This window comes from Mercenaria mercenaria, chromosome 12 (assembly GCF_021730395.1).
Source record: "Mercenaria mercenaria strain notata chromosome 12, MADL_Memer_1, whole genome shotgun sequence".
NCBI classification, from domain to species: domain Eukaryota; kingdom Metazoa; phylum Mollusca; class Bivalvia; order Venerida; family Veneridae; genus Mercenaria; species Mercenaria mercenaria.
This window is the reverse complement of record NC_069372.1, coordinates 3,459,767-3,477,465: the sequence shown is the minus strand read 5'-3', so window position 1 is coordinate 3,477,465 and position 17,699 is coordinate 3,459,767. Positions and strand designations below refer to the sequence as shown.

At 35.8% G+C, this 17,699-nt stretch overlaps 1 protein-coding gene across 1 annotated transcript in view; it reads right to left on the bottom strand.

The window, feature by feature from the left end:
- The window catches only part of LOC123534910 (zinc finger protein 346-like), a 57,240-nt gene extending 43,818 nt beyond the window's left edge, over nt 1-13,422 (bottom strand). Inside the window, exon 1 of the mRNA XM_053519000.1 lies at nt 13,281-13,422. The gene's annotated coding sequence lies outside the window, so the exon portion shown is untranslated. The remainder of the gene's footprint in view (nt 1-13,280) is intronic.
- Nucleotides 13,423-17,699: the final 4,277 nt, after the last annotated feature.

The window sequence follows — 17,699 nt, the reverse complement described above, 5'->3', positions numbered from 1 at the left end:
CAAAATTGCCTTTTTAGGATTATCTATCTGAAAAATTACCAACCATTTATGCCTGGTGTTTTGTCTCCTAGCAATATCAAATTAATTATCATAATGCAAAATGGACATCTAAATATCAATAGTCGTTCATTCAATGGGGATATCTCCAATAACTCATTACAGCAAAAAGAAACAGCTTAGCCTCTTTAAACAGCTAGTCTATATTAAAGAATTTATTATATTTTCAAAATCCAAGAAACGCGAGGTGTCTGCAATGAATAACACAAAATATGAAAGAAAAATTAGATAAATGAAATATATGTTTTATTGTGATCCTTTTGAATCCGTGCATGACTTCTTTTAAAATATCGCCGGTAAAGGACGTAAACAATATTAACTAATTAAGGAGAGGTCACTACACAGATGGTCAGCTTTATCTGAGAAATATTTGAAATTTCGATTTTCATACTTCTAATTTTTTTCTTTTTTTTTTTTTTTTTTTTTGTGGGTTTTTTATGTTGTTGTTTTTTTTGACAAACCAACTTCAAGTCATAATCCAACACGTTCAAAGATATACGTCAAATTGCAAGAAATGCATTCCAGATTTTAAAACTTTCTTGGAGAAGCCCCCATATCCACACATGCAGGAAGGGGAACCCCTCCCGAACCTACCACTACTTGCCCTTTCACGGCACGTATTCGCACCCCCTTCCAGAAAATCCTGGCTACGCCTATAATAGCGTCAAACGTCAAAGCGGCTCGTTGGAAAAGAAAACCGCACAAAATTGGCATACTATTTGGTGGATATCTTCAAGGATGTAGTTAACAATCCTTATGCGTATTCTTATATCACTCGGGGCTACGCCCTCGCGATGTAATTCCTTCACATTTGAACTCCAAACAATGATTTGATTCAACGACAAATTCTTGTTTGGAATATAGTATTTCTTAAATATACAGGCAGTAAATGAATGTACAAATGTATTAGAAAAAGGTTAATGAGATAATACACAGATAGTAAATGAATGTATTAAACATAGGTTAATGAGATAATATATTGTTAGTAAACGAATGTATTACACACAGGTTAATGAGACAATAATACACAGGTGGTAATTGGTGTATTAGACACAGATTAATAAGACCCTTGAAAATGAAATGTTTGAGTTTATAATATTGTCATAATGACGGTTCTTTCACTTATTTTGGTGAAAAAAAAATACTTACCGACCCGCTCCTTGAAGTACTGGGTCGGAAGCGGCAAACGAACATATGTTTAAGGGTGGTCCAATATACAGGTAGTGAATGAATGTATTAGACAAACTGAAAGGTTAATGAAAATATGTACATTAAGTAAATTAAGTAAATAAATGTATTAGACAACTGTTAATAAAAAACTGAAAAAGATTCATTTATTTTGGCTAACCTAGTAAAATTTCTTGAAATAAAAATAGTGTAACATTTTGCTCCTACACGGTCTAGCATAGCCTCTTTTTGGCATATAAGATTTTTTACGTTTACGTTAGATCAAGAACCTTTTGTCTGCCACATGACTTATTTTAAAACAGTCAACTTTGGTAATCGATTACATGATATAATGAATTTACATGTATTGCAAATGGATTCTGGATTTTTTTTTGTCCTGGAATGTCTGTGAGTATTTTATCGGTTTAACCTGGTGGCTGTGAGAAAAAAATAGCTGTGAGAAAAACCAAAAACACTTGTAATACTTTAATATATGAAAGAAATTTCTTTCTCTAAAACTCACAAGATTGCAGGATTAGATTCCCGTACCCCAAAGGGGATACTCACTCCTGCACCTTTACTTTCATCCTACGTCCTAGTCAAAATAGTTTGACGGTCAGATTGTTTTATATTTGTGTTGGGCAATCTAACCGTCAAAACTTCGAACGACCAAAATAATGGAGGATAAATCACAGTACACAGTCATGTAAAGTTATTGGTTTTAATTGCTTGCGCACGCGGTAAACGTTAATCGTGTACAGTACATACATAGGTTTAAATCACCAGAAAATTCGTAATGTTGGAAATTATTTGATATTTTTTACATTTTTACATAAATCAATGAGGACGTGAACCCCCTTTTGATACATTTAAGTTTTATTTAATTTATCTCATATTCGCTACAAAATCAGCAGTTAAACTCAAATCGGCAGCGATGACAAATTGATCGGATATTTCCTCCACTATTTTGGTCTTTCGAGTGTTTGCCACGAGTGGAGAGATACTGCCCATAAGAAAAATAACTCAATATTTCCTAGAATCGCACCAAATTAGTTGGACTACCCTACATCCCAACCCCAAACTCACCCCCTCAAACTTTGAGAACGCTCATGCTATCTGATAATATGCTTATTATCTAAGTCATATTAATTTTAAAAAATATTGTACACACAACATATTCAGTTAATGTGTCTAGCCCCGGTACAATCACAGATGCCAGTATCAAACTCTCTGGGGGCAAAATGGCCTATATATGCTATATTGTAATATAATATATTGGCAATACCTTCACCCCACCTTCCCAAAAAAATGTATACATAGACCGTTTACTCCAGAACGACTTTAAAACTAGACCCGTGAGGATTTCGTTAGGTTTATTCAAGCAGAGGCAACTATTGGAGAAGCTCTGTTCAACAAGTTCATTGAGGGCCGAGGAATGTTGGGTTAGATATTACTAAGATGCGTGGCCAGGGTTACGAAGGAGCCAGTAATATGTCGGGGTGCCATCGTGGTGTACAAGCTCGGGTACAGCAACTAGTTCCACAAGCCATGTATGTTCACTGGAAAGCCCATAGCTTGAATCTTTCCATCGTGCACGCCGGCAAAGAAGCACTTGTTAGAAACTTGCTGGGCACAGTGCAGCAAGCCGGTTTTGTATTAAAGTACTCTGCAAAACGTCTACTTGCATTTCAGGAAGAGCTGGTAAACGACCCTATTGCTAGAGAAGAAATGAACGAGCGAACCCGCCTGCAGAGTCTCTGTGAGACAAGATGGGCCAGTCGTGCGCGCTCGCTCTACACCTTTCAAGCTGCATTCATCGCTATAGTAAATGCCCTCGAGTGGTGTTGAAGCGAGAAGGAGACTCCAAGGCGCGTAGCTATAGGTGTAGCATCCTTGAGTTCGACTTTATCGTCTCTCTGGTTGTTGCTGAATTCGTGCTTCAGGGTGTAATGCCGCTGAGTAAACATTTACAGAAACAAAACATCGACTAAGTTGAGGCAGCAAGGGAGAGCCAGGTTTTTATAGCAACATTCCGTGCCGAGAGAGCGGACGACGCTGTGTGGGATTAGCTGTACGGCAAAGCAGCGGCCATGGCCGAAGTGCAGGAAGTGGAACCTTCAAAGCCAAGAACAGCTCAACACCAACACCACCGTGGCAACGTTCCCGCCGATTCCGTCTCGGAATACTGGTAAATCGCACTATACTATACGTTCATGACCATCTGTTAGTAGAACTGGAAGATCCCCTTGTAATCGCCAACATCAGATTCAAAGCACAGTAACTGATACCAAGTTTTGTCTGCTCAAGAAGATGCCATATTTGATGCGTTCCATGACGACTTCAGTGGAGATCGTGAAAGATTTAGACGTGAAGTTACCCGCTGGAGAGTACGGTGGTCTTTGGAAGAAACAAAGTCTTCTGGTCTCAGATCAACTTTAAAAGACTCAAACAAAACTCTGTATCCAGACATTTTCATATGTCTTGTGGTGCTTATCACCATGCCGAACTCAACAGCCTCAGCTGAGAGGCAGTTCAGTATCATGAGAAGGGTGAAAAACTACATGAGATCCGCTGAACGTATGTCTGGACTAGCAATGTTGCACATTTACAGATATATCCGTGACATTGACATTGCTAATGTAATCATACAGTTCGCTGGCAAGGACAGAATACTAGATTAGACAATCTGATTATTATGAACATAATCGGGGCTTGTATTTGTTTGATATTTTAGCTCTATTTCAGAGAAAAATCTGCCGAGTAATGGGTTTATTTGTTGATTTATGCTCCTTTAACTGTCGATTTTCAGTACTAAATAAAACACCTCAGAACGCCCAGAATGCACCAGATTGCACCATTGTTTTCAAAATTTTCCGCAACCCCTAGTAGGTATTTCAATGACCTTGACCTTTAATGCAAACAAATATGGCGGCCGCCGATTGAAATTAGAAAGTGCCGCTCGCTAAAAAATTCAGAAATACACTCGTGATTTTTTGGTCGAAAAGACATGTTCTTTAAGAACAAATTTGGCGGTGAAACTTTGCCTTTATTTAGTAACATAGAAAGTTGGAAATGATAGTCATTTTTTATAAATACAGTGATCAGCAAACAAAAAGAAATTTCTACAGATGATGAATTACGTCGCAAGTATTTCATTATTGCAGAAATAAAATCATCATCAACTCGCATTTACAAGCGATCTTCCTCCAAAACTTCCAATTGTGCATGCGCAACGGAAGTAATGAAATTCTTAGGGAGAAGCACTTATTCACTGTCTGTATTTTTATAAACTATCACCATTAAAGGGGAAGTAACTAAAACATTGATAATTATGTATTCTGAAACTTATCCCTTTGTTGGAAGTAGTGGTCTCCCTTTTGTTTACATTTACATTGCATCAAGAGAGAAAAAGTAGGAGAAACACTTATATGGAGCAGAATCTTTTCTGTAATAAATTCAACTAAGTTCTTAACATTTTTAGAAGATATTGACTTAAGGGGACGCATATTGCTACATTCACAGTTCATACAGAAATGAGGAAGGGGTGCATATTCAAGAAATCGATGGTGGAAAGATAAAAAACATATTCCTAAACTGATATAATACTGATGGACATCTGTAATATTCAGTACTTTGTGGATAAGGATGTGGTACTATGAATGTAATAGGAAAACAGAGGTCTTTGTGAAAGTACATTCAACACAAAATATTAAGCTTTTGTATAAGGAAAAAACAGGGTTTTTACAATAACAGTGTTACAAATAATGTTGAAGGGATGAAATTTTCTTTCTAACACACCAGGTTTGCTTAAACATGTAAAAATTTAACGCCACGTCATTTCAGCTCGGGATGGACGCCATATTTCTCATTGATAAAAAATGTAAACAAAAAAATCAGAGTGGGATTAGCATTGCAAGGGCATAACATGACATTCTACACAATGAATACCTTAGAACAGATATCTAAGATGCTACACAGGTCAGGCGGGTTAAATGCATAATGTCGATCACTTGAAATTCATCTTGAAAAGGTGGTTAATTTTAGTTTATTTACATGGTTTTTAATTTTCCCACCACTTCTCGGCGATTCACTGCAAAAAGTATTACTGCGCCGCACGAAAGGTAACTCTAATAAACAACGGGAGACAAATTAGGTGTCAGCACGTGTATGATTTTCAAAAAAACATGTCGATGATTATAATTTCTTATCAAATAATGAATCCTATTCAAATATTCGTCTTTAATATTAGAAAATTATTAATTTCTGTGGACATTTATCAAAAAATATTACTTACAGTGGACTACTTTGCGCATCAAACTGGTTTCCGCTTCAGTTGTGAGGCACTTCCGTTATACTTTTTGACAACAATAACAAAACACAAAATGAATCAATAAAGTCACTTATAAACCGACTGCTACTTACATCAGTGTAAGTATAGTTGTTGTTACAACATTATACTTGTTCATTACGTTATGAAATAAAGTTTATCTTGAACTGCATAATCCATTAATTACGTTTAGATGATATTGCATTTACAACTTATCTGACCCCGTTTTTTACGTGAATGACAGCATTCTCGTGCAACTCGTGCAAACAGAGTTATGAAAAGTATGGTGGAGAATTCAAGGACAAATTATAAATGACATTAAAGTGAGGATAACTGTATATTCGTCCAGTTTTGATCATTGACATTCCTGCTGTGTATTAGTAAGTTTTGTGAACAAGATTAGAATGTTACTTTTGCACATATACACATTGATTGGACCTCTCAACCAAATTTCAGACCTTATTTTAGGGATTTTTAAGACAATACATTTTCAAAAGTTTGTTGAATGTGTTTTGATATTTAAATGCATTGTAGTTCATGAATACCAAATTGAAAATTAATAATGGCAACATTTCTAGGCCCTTATTGTAAACCACTCGACTTCTGTAACGATAAATGTTTAATGTATTAAGGGGAATATACTCTTTTAGTTTTGGAATGTGGCATTCCTTGACCGCCGTATCTTTTCTTATGCACTACTTTGTAAACAAACTAAATAATGTGTTTTAGCTTACATACGCAAAATGAAAAGCAAGACAGTGAACTTATTTCACTTTTTTTCTTTAAATTAGAATCTGTAGGAGATTGATAAATGTTTGGACAAGGTGAAGCACTATTATTTTCGCATAAAAAAGTATTAATTGTTGACTTTGAATGTACACAATAAGTCTTATGTAATTCAACAATAACTTTCTTGTTTCAGTTTTTCTCATTTTTATTTTAGTGAGCAATCCTTTGTGTACTTATAACAGTTGAAACAGTATCCATTTCATGTACCAAAACCTTGTACTTTTTTGCAGGTAAATTTTATCATACCCCACCCACTTTTTTCTAATTTCAAAGTATGCGTCCCCTTAAGAAATGAAATAATATTTTGAAAGATAGAAAATGCATTTTTTATAAAATGTCATTGAATAGCTACCCCCTAGCACAATTATAAATCCACATCAATAGAGGGCTAGCTACGCCCCTGCAAGCATATCATAGAATAGGTGAAATGTCCAAGGAGTCTTGGGGTCGAATTGTCTCTTGAGGTTGAAATGTCTTGGGGTCGAAATGTCTTGCTAGCCAGTAGGCCTACATGACATGTACACATTGATAACGAAAATGAAAGTAGATTATGCTTTTAAAATCATTTCAGCGCATAATTCATAAAAATGTACTTACCGGTACTGTTTATTGCGTGAACTTTGTAATCTATGATGAAACGGTGTTATGTATTAATATCCTCGTCGGACCATAAATCGCGATGTTAAAAAATAAACTACAAAACCATGAACTAAAACTTGAGAATGCACAAAAATATTCACTTACTTGATGAATATATTTATTCTCCAACAATAAATATGTGTGATCCTGCAAAGTCATCCATTCAATAACTCACAAAAGGTCAAAATGTAGAGCTGTCAACATCGTCCGCCATTTTGAATATGGAACTTTGGATCGCGGATGTGACGTAATTAGCATATACATGTAGTACTGTCTAGGCCAAGCAAACGTTAATTATTGATTTGTCAGTTACACAGTGAAACTTTCATTACACAAAAAAAACAAAAAATTAACAGTCTTCTGACTCTAAAAATGAACATTTTCAACAGTTTAACAGTTTTAATTGTCTTAACTTATCTACTCTTCCAGAGTGTCACAATGTGGGCACAGGAATTTATCACCTTTCCTGATCACCCTTCTGTCACAACAATAAATAAGATGTGTCCAGTGCTTACAGGTAAACCCATCAACCATTCCGTCACACTGAACCCATTTTGCAAAGGTGACTGAAACACTCTTGGACAGCTCTGTGGGTGTCCACAAACCGCATACACAACATTTATCATCATCATCAACATCATTACCAGAATCCTCTGAACTTTCAGGCAACAAATTGATACGGGATGGGCCTGGTTGAGGCTCTAAGACCTGCATTTTAAGATTTTCATATTTTTTGCTTTTCTTGGATTGTTCTTACTTAGGCGTTTGCTTAACCTTTCTTTTACTCTTTGGCTTCTGCTCCTTTTCATGTTGTGACAACTGAATATAAATTGCATCATCTGTAATTTCTTTACCAGATACTATAGAACTAACACATTTTCTGGGCTTTGATATAACTTCGCTCTTTACCCTTTTCAGATTTTGTTCTCTGACTTCAAACATACTACTATCTGATACACATTCCTCATCTGAAACCAACATTCCACCCTCTACAGTTGCGCCACTATTTACATCATCATCACATTTCAATTGTTTGTCAAAGACTTGAGCTGAAATTATATATTCTCTTGGAACTGCAGACTGATTTAGGGGATAGATTCCAGTTTTATTAAAACCGGCTTGCAAGTTTTCTGCACTAAGTGCTCTTGAGTACACCTTGCTGGCTATCTCATAGACGCTATATTTTGTGATGGCAGCTGCTGTTTGGCGTATGAACTTATGGCATTGAAAATTATACATTTTTTTTTCAAATGAGCCATAGCAAGCAACGTCTAACGGTTGAAGAATATGACTGGTGTGAACAGGTAGGATGAATAGAATGATATTGTGAGTCTTAGCCCACTCTACAAGACCTACTGACACATGAGAAAGATGGCCATCTAGAATCAATAGAATCTTCTCATCACTGCGACCAGGTACTTAAGGAAGTGCGACTCAAAAAATGTGCGAAATACCTCCCCACTAAACCAACCGGTCTCACTTCTACTGTTCCTGATGTACCAGGGATAGAACCTTTCATGCGATCCGGATTCATTAAAACAAAATAAAACGGTGGTAATGCGACACCACTAGCACTGTCGCAACCAAGTATAGTTATAGTTTTACCTTTACCAGAAGTAACAGCTTGTGGACAAATGTCAACACCACCTACAATACCAGGTGGTTTGTGGTTCACTGAAACTCCCTTCTCATTCCCGAATTAAATATCATATGTGGCTTATCAGTCAAGTCATACTTGTCTACACATGTTTGTAAGTTTTCAAAGTACTCTGGAATTACACTTTCCTTAGCCATTTTTGCTCTGACATGTTCCAGTGCTCTAGGTGTGAATCTTTTTATTTCAGGCCACCTTTCTCTAAGACCCTTCAACCATGTAGTAGAGAGTATATTGTCTTTTGGACGTTTCCCTAACTGCACGGCGTAATCAGATGCAAGATCTACACACTCCTGAACAGTATAGCTGTAGCCATAACTTGCCATTGTTTAATATGTTCTACAATTTTTGCCTCTTCATACTGGCTGAATAATGGACGTTTTCCCATAACTACATTTTCAGGATCAATCTTTCCAAGAACACGATCTCTCAAAGTATTTTCTGGCACCATATACAATTTTGAAGCAACTAATACACTCATTCCTTCTTCTTTCGCTGATTTATAGACATTAGTGAGAGCAGTAGGAGGATACAGCCTGTATTTTTTTCTAATTGGCTAGGGATTAGCCTGAAAATTAAAAAAAAATGGAGATTTGAATTTAAAAAATCTTTAATCAGGTTAGGGCGTAAAACCAATAATAGAAATATGCTTGGCCATTTACATATAAGGAAATCACGTGACCGCTATTCATAAAATGTCAAAAAAGCAGACGGCTGCAATTTTAATATTCCAGTGAATTATTTGGGGGTAGAAAATGGGAAGTTAGCAAGGAAGTATTTGGGAATTGTGAAAAGGGTAATATTTTGCAAAACTGAAACATTTTATTGGTACTTACTTGTTTGAATCTCTTTTTTTTCACTTTGACAGCTGGTTACGCTACACTGCGCCGTAGTAAAAAATTTCCCACGGTCGAGTTTGCGCATATGCGAGACACGTGCTCAGCGTCATAAAAACAAGATGGCCGCGAAACGAAAGTCTGTCTCGATTTTCGGTCCGACGACGATAATGATAATGTGCATTATGCTACATGTTCTGACGCCGATAGATGCCGTGCAACCTTTCTATTCCTGAAGATGTGAATTAAGGTTCACGTAAGATGTTTACAGGAGCGTGGCTTACTTATTTACTCACCTATCAAAGTAAAAAAATAAGCAAGCAACCAGAAACTTCATTTAAAATGTATACAAACGTTTACATCCCAAAACAAAATTCTGTTCGTAATTCAGTCATGTACACTACTGCCAAGCATTGTTAACAGACCTCACACTCTACTCTAAAATAGACTGAATTATCGTTGTCTGTACTGAGCATCCGAATCAACTGCTTACATGCCGCGAAACAACCCTCCGTACCTACATCTTTTTAACCAAGTGTTGAAAAGAAGGATGGAGTAAAAATGAGTATGTTGACAAAAAATGGTAATCTGCACATAAATACATATTCCCCAGCAGGAAATGCCTTTACCCTGAATTTGAAATAATTTACACCATTTAATGAAAAGTCCGTCTTCAGTATTAAAGTGGACGGTCCGTGATATTTCTATGTTGATCTTTTATCATTTCATGAATGTCTGTTCGTACGGGATTAATTTTAAAGACCCACCACGACCTAATGACCCACCTTTTATCACGGGGCAAAATCACATTTTGATATTACAGCTTTACTTAAAAATGACAGGTTGAATTTAAGATCCTTCTTGAGACATAGAGTATATTTTTTGTTTAAGTGTAATATCGAAATATATTTCACCGAGTGAACACTATAATGTAATATTTTCACGAGTTGCGCAGCCACGAGTGAAACTGTAAATTATGGTGTTCACGAGTGAAATATATTTCGATCTTACACTGAAACAAACAAATTTTCTATTTATTATATGCATTTTTAATGGTTTTAACCAAATTATATCCATCGCATCATTTTCATGATGTCGTGACGTCAGAATGTCTTTGTAGAAAAACTGTAAATAGTTTTGTTACGTTTCCTGATTTCTTTTACATTTTATTATGATAGAACGTAAATATTTATGATCCTTTTATTTTTTTTATACATCTAAACCTTTAATGAAGAATATTTTGCAAGGAACTTTCTATCATTTATAATTCATATTATTCCGCATTCAAATATAGTTCCGTACCAGTGAACAATAAAAAATGATATTTTCACTGTATTTTTTTTTTTTTCAGTATATTTTTTAAAGTTTTAAAAACACAGCTAAATAAATGTCGTGTACTGTAGAAACAAAGTGTAATCTAATCTTAATTAATTTCTAAACAGCGACTTGAAATATCGAGTAATTCGGATCCGCATTCTACTTTCAGTAATGTGTGTGAAGTTGGCTCTTGGATTGGTTATCGGCATTCATATTTATATAATGAAAAAAAACGAATGCCGAGGAGCTGCAATGTGGCATCCGATTTTATATAGCAAAACAAAAAGAATAGAGAGCTGGAACGCCGAGCTCGGCAATCGACATTTAATCTTTCTTAGTAGAGCTAGAATACAAAGGTTGGTTAACGGCATTTGATTGTCTCACTTTGCTGTCATACTCAATGTGCAACGAGAATGTCTCTAAGACCTATTTTTTTCGCATTCACACAGAATGACAGACCGGTTAGACAAAGTTATCGTTGAAATATCTTGTTGTCGTAAATGCATTATCGCGTGTTCGGCCACTGGGCAGGTCTTTCAAAGAAGGTAACCACAGTATTCCTGTGAAACACTCAGTCAGACTGTTTCTGTAGGGGCTTCCACACATACAAAACTAGAACTTTGTCCATAGGATACGAATGTCCCGACTTTGCCTCTTTTTCACAGTTTATATAATATTTCGAATGTTATGGTCGTAACTAAATCACTATTTGCCAAACAATACTTTTGTACAATTTTGGGGCTCAGGGGCAATGCCTTTATTTCGTCAAGGGCTATAATTCTACAGTTACTGGTCCGAAACAAAACTGAAATCGTCACTTACACCTAATAAACAGGTGAATCTTTCACATAGTTCAAAAGATGAGTGCCTGTCATATTATGATCAAGTAAGTATTTGGAATGGATCAAGGGCTATAACTGCCGAGCCAGATAAAAAATTAAAACCCAGGTGCCTAACTTCACTTGCCAGTTATCATTTTTGTAAAGTTTGGTGATTCTAAATCAAATGGTAGCCATTTTCGGGACGTTCGTACCTACGTACGCTCGCTCTCTTGCTCATTCGTACGTGCGGACAGAGAAAAGTACATCTGTATGCCTCCCCCGCTTCCTAAAGTGGGGCGGGGGATAAACTCATATGTCCAACATACCCCATGCCATATACTTATGTTTTGTATTACACTTCTGTAGTACTCTTACGTTATTGTTATAGCATTTTAATCCATATCGGATTTGCACATGCTTGCTTTCGTATACAGCTCCTCGATATGAGGGAGCTATACATGAAAACGTGCTCCGAATATAGCGCCGTATAGGATGTGACATAGCTCATTCGGTAGAGGCGACTTACGTTGTTGTTCAAAGTCTGATAATATCAGTTGTGATGTTTATATTCTGAATGTTTATCCCAATTATGTCCGAAGACATGTCAGAAAATATGTTTGAATTATTGTTTAAAGCTCACTATAGGCCACCATTTGTTGTCTTCATTCCAAAAATATTCTCGGGGGAGGCCCCCTGCACCCCATGAGCGAGAGGGGCACTGCCCCCTCCCACACCCTCCCCTTCGAGTAGCTCTAATTTTACTCATGCTACGCCACTGTGTTTTATAACTTATCCTCAAAATTAACTGTAGATGCTTTTAATAAATACTTTTAAATTAAATTATGATTATGTTTGATAATTGAAAGCGAATCATTACAGAGCATTATTCATAAAAAAATGATGTTATCGGTACTGTATAAATATTTTTTTAGTTAGTTTAGTTGATTCATAAGAACACGACCCCCCCCCCCCCCCCCCAATACACACACACACACACCCCACTCTTACCGGGTTGTGTGCATACATAGTACAAATAATAATGAATGAGATAAATTGAGATCACATTAAATATCACTAGAACAATTACCATAGGTTAGTGATTTGCCTGGTCCAAAAGTCCCAACGCAGGAACTTGAAAGCTAACTGCAATGATGACTATATATAAGAATTAAATGTTGCGTTTGAAGATTTGTTAAAGTGTATACTTGCTATGCATGAAAACACATACGTTTATAACACGAGGGGTCATAACGACGGAAGGCGATCTAAGTTTATTTATATTCGCCAACGGTAGATCTAATCCATATGGGAAGTTCTTCTATAAAAAGTTCGATGCTAGTGCAAGATACAGAAGTCGCTTAAATTCCAGAAACTTTCCTGGTTCTATAGCGTGCAAGGTGTAAAGCACCCATACATGGGACTCTTACCCGAATATTAATAGTCTAGGCCTAATTGAATAGTTGAAATTATGAAGTCAAGGTCACAAAGGGAAATAATCAAAACATTGCATTTATAGTTAATCAATGATTCATATAGTTAAACCTATGACAAATACATGAGAAAACAATTATCAAACATTAGATTTAACAAGAAAATAATTTTTTTATGTTCATAACAAAAAATGTGGCAGCCACATTTTAATCAAAGGCATTATGATCCTATAAGCTACTTACCCCAGTCCAGATCCCGGTACAAATATCAGAGAACTGTTTTCCACTATTAATTGATATGTGCATTTTATTACATACTCATTTCAAAACTCCGTTAAGTTTCATTAAAACCCGAAAGGTCAATATTTTCCATATTGACTTTTAAATTTCATATCGGATGTGTGACGTCATTTGTGACGTCAGTTTCATGTATGCCGTCGCGTTTAAACGTTCTATAACGAAGATATTTTCAATTTCACACAGGCTTAAAAACAAATTTGAATCATTTATATACTAATTATAAGTGTAGATGCGTATGTAATAAAAAGATTATTAGATTTGCATCGAGAAATATGCACTCCGCTGCAGAACTCATGCAAATTTCTCGATGCAAATCTAATATCTAACATATAATTATCATTTGCGAGTTATACGTTCGCTATCATTTTGCAAATTTTTAAGTAATGCATTTATCATAACAACCTAAGAGCCATATGGGAAAATTAGACCCATCGTTTTTTCGCACGAGTGGAAATATCTTATATAGCGCAAAGAAGGAGTACTTTACCTTATTTAAATTTATGGAAAAAGTGTTATGGGTATTTTAGCTTTGCAAACGATGTGATAATATTCAATGTATTGTCTTTCTTATGAATATTTTATTTTCAAAATGAATTTAAAAGAAAATGGTCTTTTTGCGTATACTTTATGTCTGTCCATCTACAATTAGATACATAGTAAAATACGGATAATTTGCTGAAATTTCTTGTGTTTGACAAAGAATAAATATATTCTTATTTGCCCTTTAAGACCATTGCAAACGGCTTAGTAAACTATATTCATTTAGCTATTGTTTCATATTAACTTTTGTTTTCTAGTTGAAGAAGAAAATGGTCTTTTTTAAGCATTTTGCAGATGAGTATAGGTGTTTGTTTTTTTTTTTCGTTATCGGAAAAACTTGAACATTCTCGTGTATTTCCGTCAATTCTTACGGAATTTAAGACTGATTTCTTCTCACCCGCTAAACTGCACACATGTACGGATTTAGAAATTAATCTGATTTTGTTTACAGTCAATAGACAATTTTAAACAGCTTGAGGGTCGAAATTCAAAATTTCAAAAAGAAAAATTTCGAGTTCACATCGAATTTGGATCTAGCTTGAAGCTCGAAACTGAAATGTTCAGTGTTAAATTCGAGTCATGCAGAATTGAACTTCGAGTCTGTCGAAAATGGAAATCTAGGGAACTGATTTCGAGCTTGAATTAGATTTCGAGCGTGTAAGAAGAAATAAACTGAAAAGTTTCAAAACGTTGAAATTTGAGGCGGCATTTTTGGGGCAAGTTAGAAGTAGAAGATCGAAATTCAAATTTTCGAAAGGATGACGTTGAATTTCGCTGACATTGAATTTCGAACGAACTCGGAAATCGAAATTAAAACCAAAAGAAAGCACCGAATTTCGAGGCAGAATTGAAATTAGAGCCAGCTGGAAGATCGAAATTCAAATATTTTGAGCTACATGTAGCATGAACTTCTAGTCAATCGGCATTTTAAAATTTTAAATTGCGATCTTCAAACTGCCCTTAATTCAATAGCTGCTCGATATTCAAACTGAAAATTTTACTTTGATTTTCGAACTGGTTCGACATGCAGTGCTAGATTTTCGAAACGTCGAGCGAGCTCGCAAATAAATTCAATGCAAGATCGAAATTCAGCTGTTTCAAAAGTTAGTTTCACATTCGATCCTAGCTTTAAACTCGATTGCTTTGAAAAGTCGAGCAGGCTGGAAATATAATACCGGGAATAATCTATTTAGTTTTTTAAAAACTTGAATTTCGATATATACGATCCGGCACGATTTTTAATCTTTGAATTATGATCTTGAGCAGATTGCAGTTTCAGTATTACATTGAACTTAAGCTTTTCAAAATTTGAAGCACGATTTTCGAGCTGGCTCGACACTAATTGATTGCTCGATATTTGACTTTAAAAAATCAGTATCAATCTCTGAACAGGCTGTTCATTCAAGGTCGACGTTCGGCTTTTGGAATATTATGAACTTCGATCATTGAGCTGGCTTGAAATTAAACGCTATTTTGAAATTAGAAAATTTGAACTTCGATCTTCAGGGGTAGCTTGGGATCTAAATTCGACAAGTTATGAAGTTGAATTTCGATCTTTGAGCTGGCATAAGGTTCTAAGCGAGTTAGAAATAGAAGACAGTGTCACGGCTCACGACATAATAATAAATGTGCAGGTATTTGATCATACAAAAAACTATTCAAAACCTTTATTTCATAATCATGATTATCAAACAAAGTATTATAAAAGCGAGCTTCTATCTGACTGTAGGACAGTAGAAATTATTTTTGAAAGTGATTGTTCTGTGTTATAATAATTACCGTTATAAAGTTAATCCACCAAATAACATTTAGGTTCCGATTAGTTCCAATTTATGTTCTAATATCTTTGCAATAACTGTAGATTAGACTTTACAATATTCGTTTTAATCCATATGATCAAAAATATTAATGTAACGGTACATTGGCGAAGAAGGGATTACTTGTTTGACATCGGCCTAAAATAACGGAGTAGACCGAAAACTACCGAACAGTCTCGACAGCCGATTTACCTATCGGTTTGTGGTGATTTTCACGATGGGTCTAATTTTCCCATATGTTACACTTCTTTGAAAAATGTCAGAAACAGTCCACACTGTCTATAAAGTAAGTTATTGCATATGTTACTAAATCTAGTAACAAATTTGCACAGAATTTAAACGTATATATGAGCAGCATGAGGTCGATATAAGTGTTCATGAGAGCTGGTGTGCCTGATATCGATCAGGCACACTTCCGGCTGCGCAAAACATCCAGATTTAATACTTCCACTTACAGGATGTCAAGAATATACAAACTAACATTTATATTTAAGAAATAAAGCATGGTAAATTAACATAATTTCGTTAGCTTCCTCTTCCATCGTGGTTACAAGCTCCTCACAGTGATTACCTTCCCTTGCGTTCATTATAACCGCTGCATTCGCAAGATACCACGTGATGATGAGAAAGTCACATGCCACTGCAAAATAGCGGAGACGCAAAAGAAACAAGTTCCGGCGTCAAACGTCCAATAGATATTTTTGACAAAAATCACTTCAATTTGTTATTTGAACAGTTATGTGCGCGAATATTACCATCAAGATGCGAATAATGCAATTTTAATAATTACCAAATCATGATGGCAGTGATTTGATGTACCGTAAGGGGAAGTAATCGCTGCGGGGAGTTTGCCGTGGTTGAATAAGGCTGACACAAGAAACTACGGGTTGAAAGGAAATGACGTCAACGTCATCAGACAACGTTAACTTTCCAGCGCACTACATGTACATTCAATGACGCCGTGCGACATTAAAATATTTAAATCTCGTTTTCACTTTAACAGTAAAGCGGAACATATGCAATGAAATGGTTATAAAACAGGGCTGGTGTGCCTTTAGGCGATATTGGCATACTAGACCGGTATTTGCCCTCGGGCCAATACCTCTCCTATTATGCCAATATCGCCTTAAGGCACATCAGCCCTGTATAATAACCTCTAATCAATGTTCGGAAAAGACAAAATGTGGACTTATGCACAGGTGCTCCATGTTAAAATAAACTGAAAATGGTCAGTTTTAAAATGAGATTGGAAGTAATTAGAATCTGGTTCTCTGATAATCTGATCCTTACCCAGCTAAATTTATATAATGAACTTGTCCATCTTTCAATGTGGACAGTACCATTATATGTTTACAGGGATGCTTACCAAAAATACACCGACTGAATGGCGAACAGTGCAGATCGTTGATCATGATCTGCGCTAGTCGCAAAGGCAGAATCAATCGTGTCCAGCATGATAAAGGTTAATAGTTCTTTCATCCTGTATAAGTTGCATCAAAAGTTTGAATGTAAGGAAAGGCTCATAAACCAAAAGATTACAGTCTTGACCTGTGGAAAATGAGTTAGTTCAATCATACATTAATTTAACTTATTTAGGGCGTGGACGGTAGCATGCATTTCCGCTACCGTCCATGAACAGGCTTTAATCAAACCTGCAACATTTTCGTTTTTGTCGTTTCTATTTAATTGTTTACGTATACGTCGTGTTTAGCAATACCCTAACAAAACGAAATCTTTCCATCTATCTTTGCGTTTTCAATAAAATATTTACTTTGCAGGCCAGCAATGTATATGACAGTGTATGACTGTATCAATAGTTTGTTTCTTTGTTCTGTTTTGGTTTAGCGCAGTGTTACAACAGTATTTCAGTTATGTAATGGCAGGCAAATATTCTAACCAGTATTACTGGATTCTTCTGTACCAGTACTTATTTATCCACACCACACGAATCAGAGGTGGAGGACGAATTGACTTGAGACACGATGTTTTTTCATCACATGGTCAC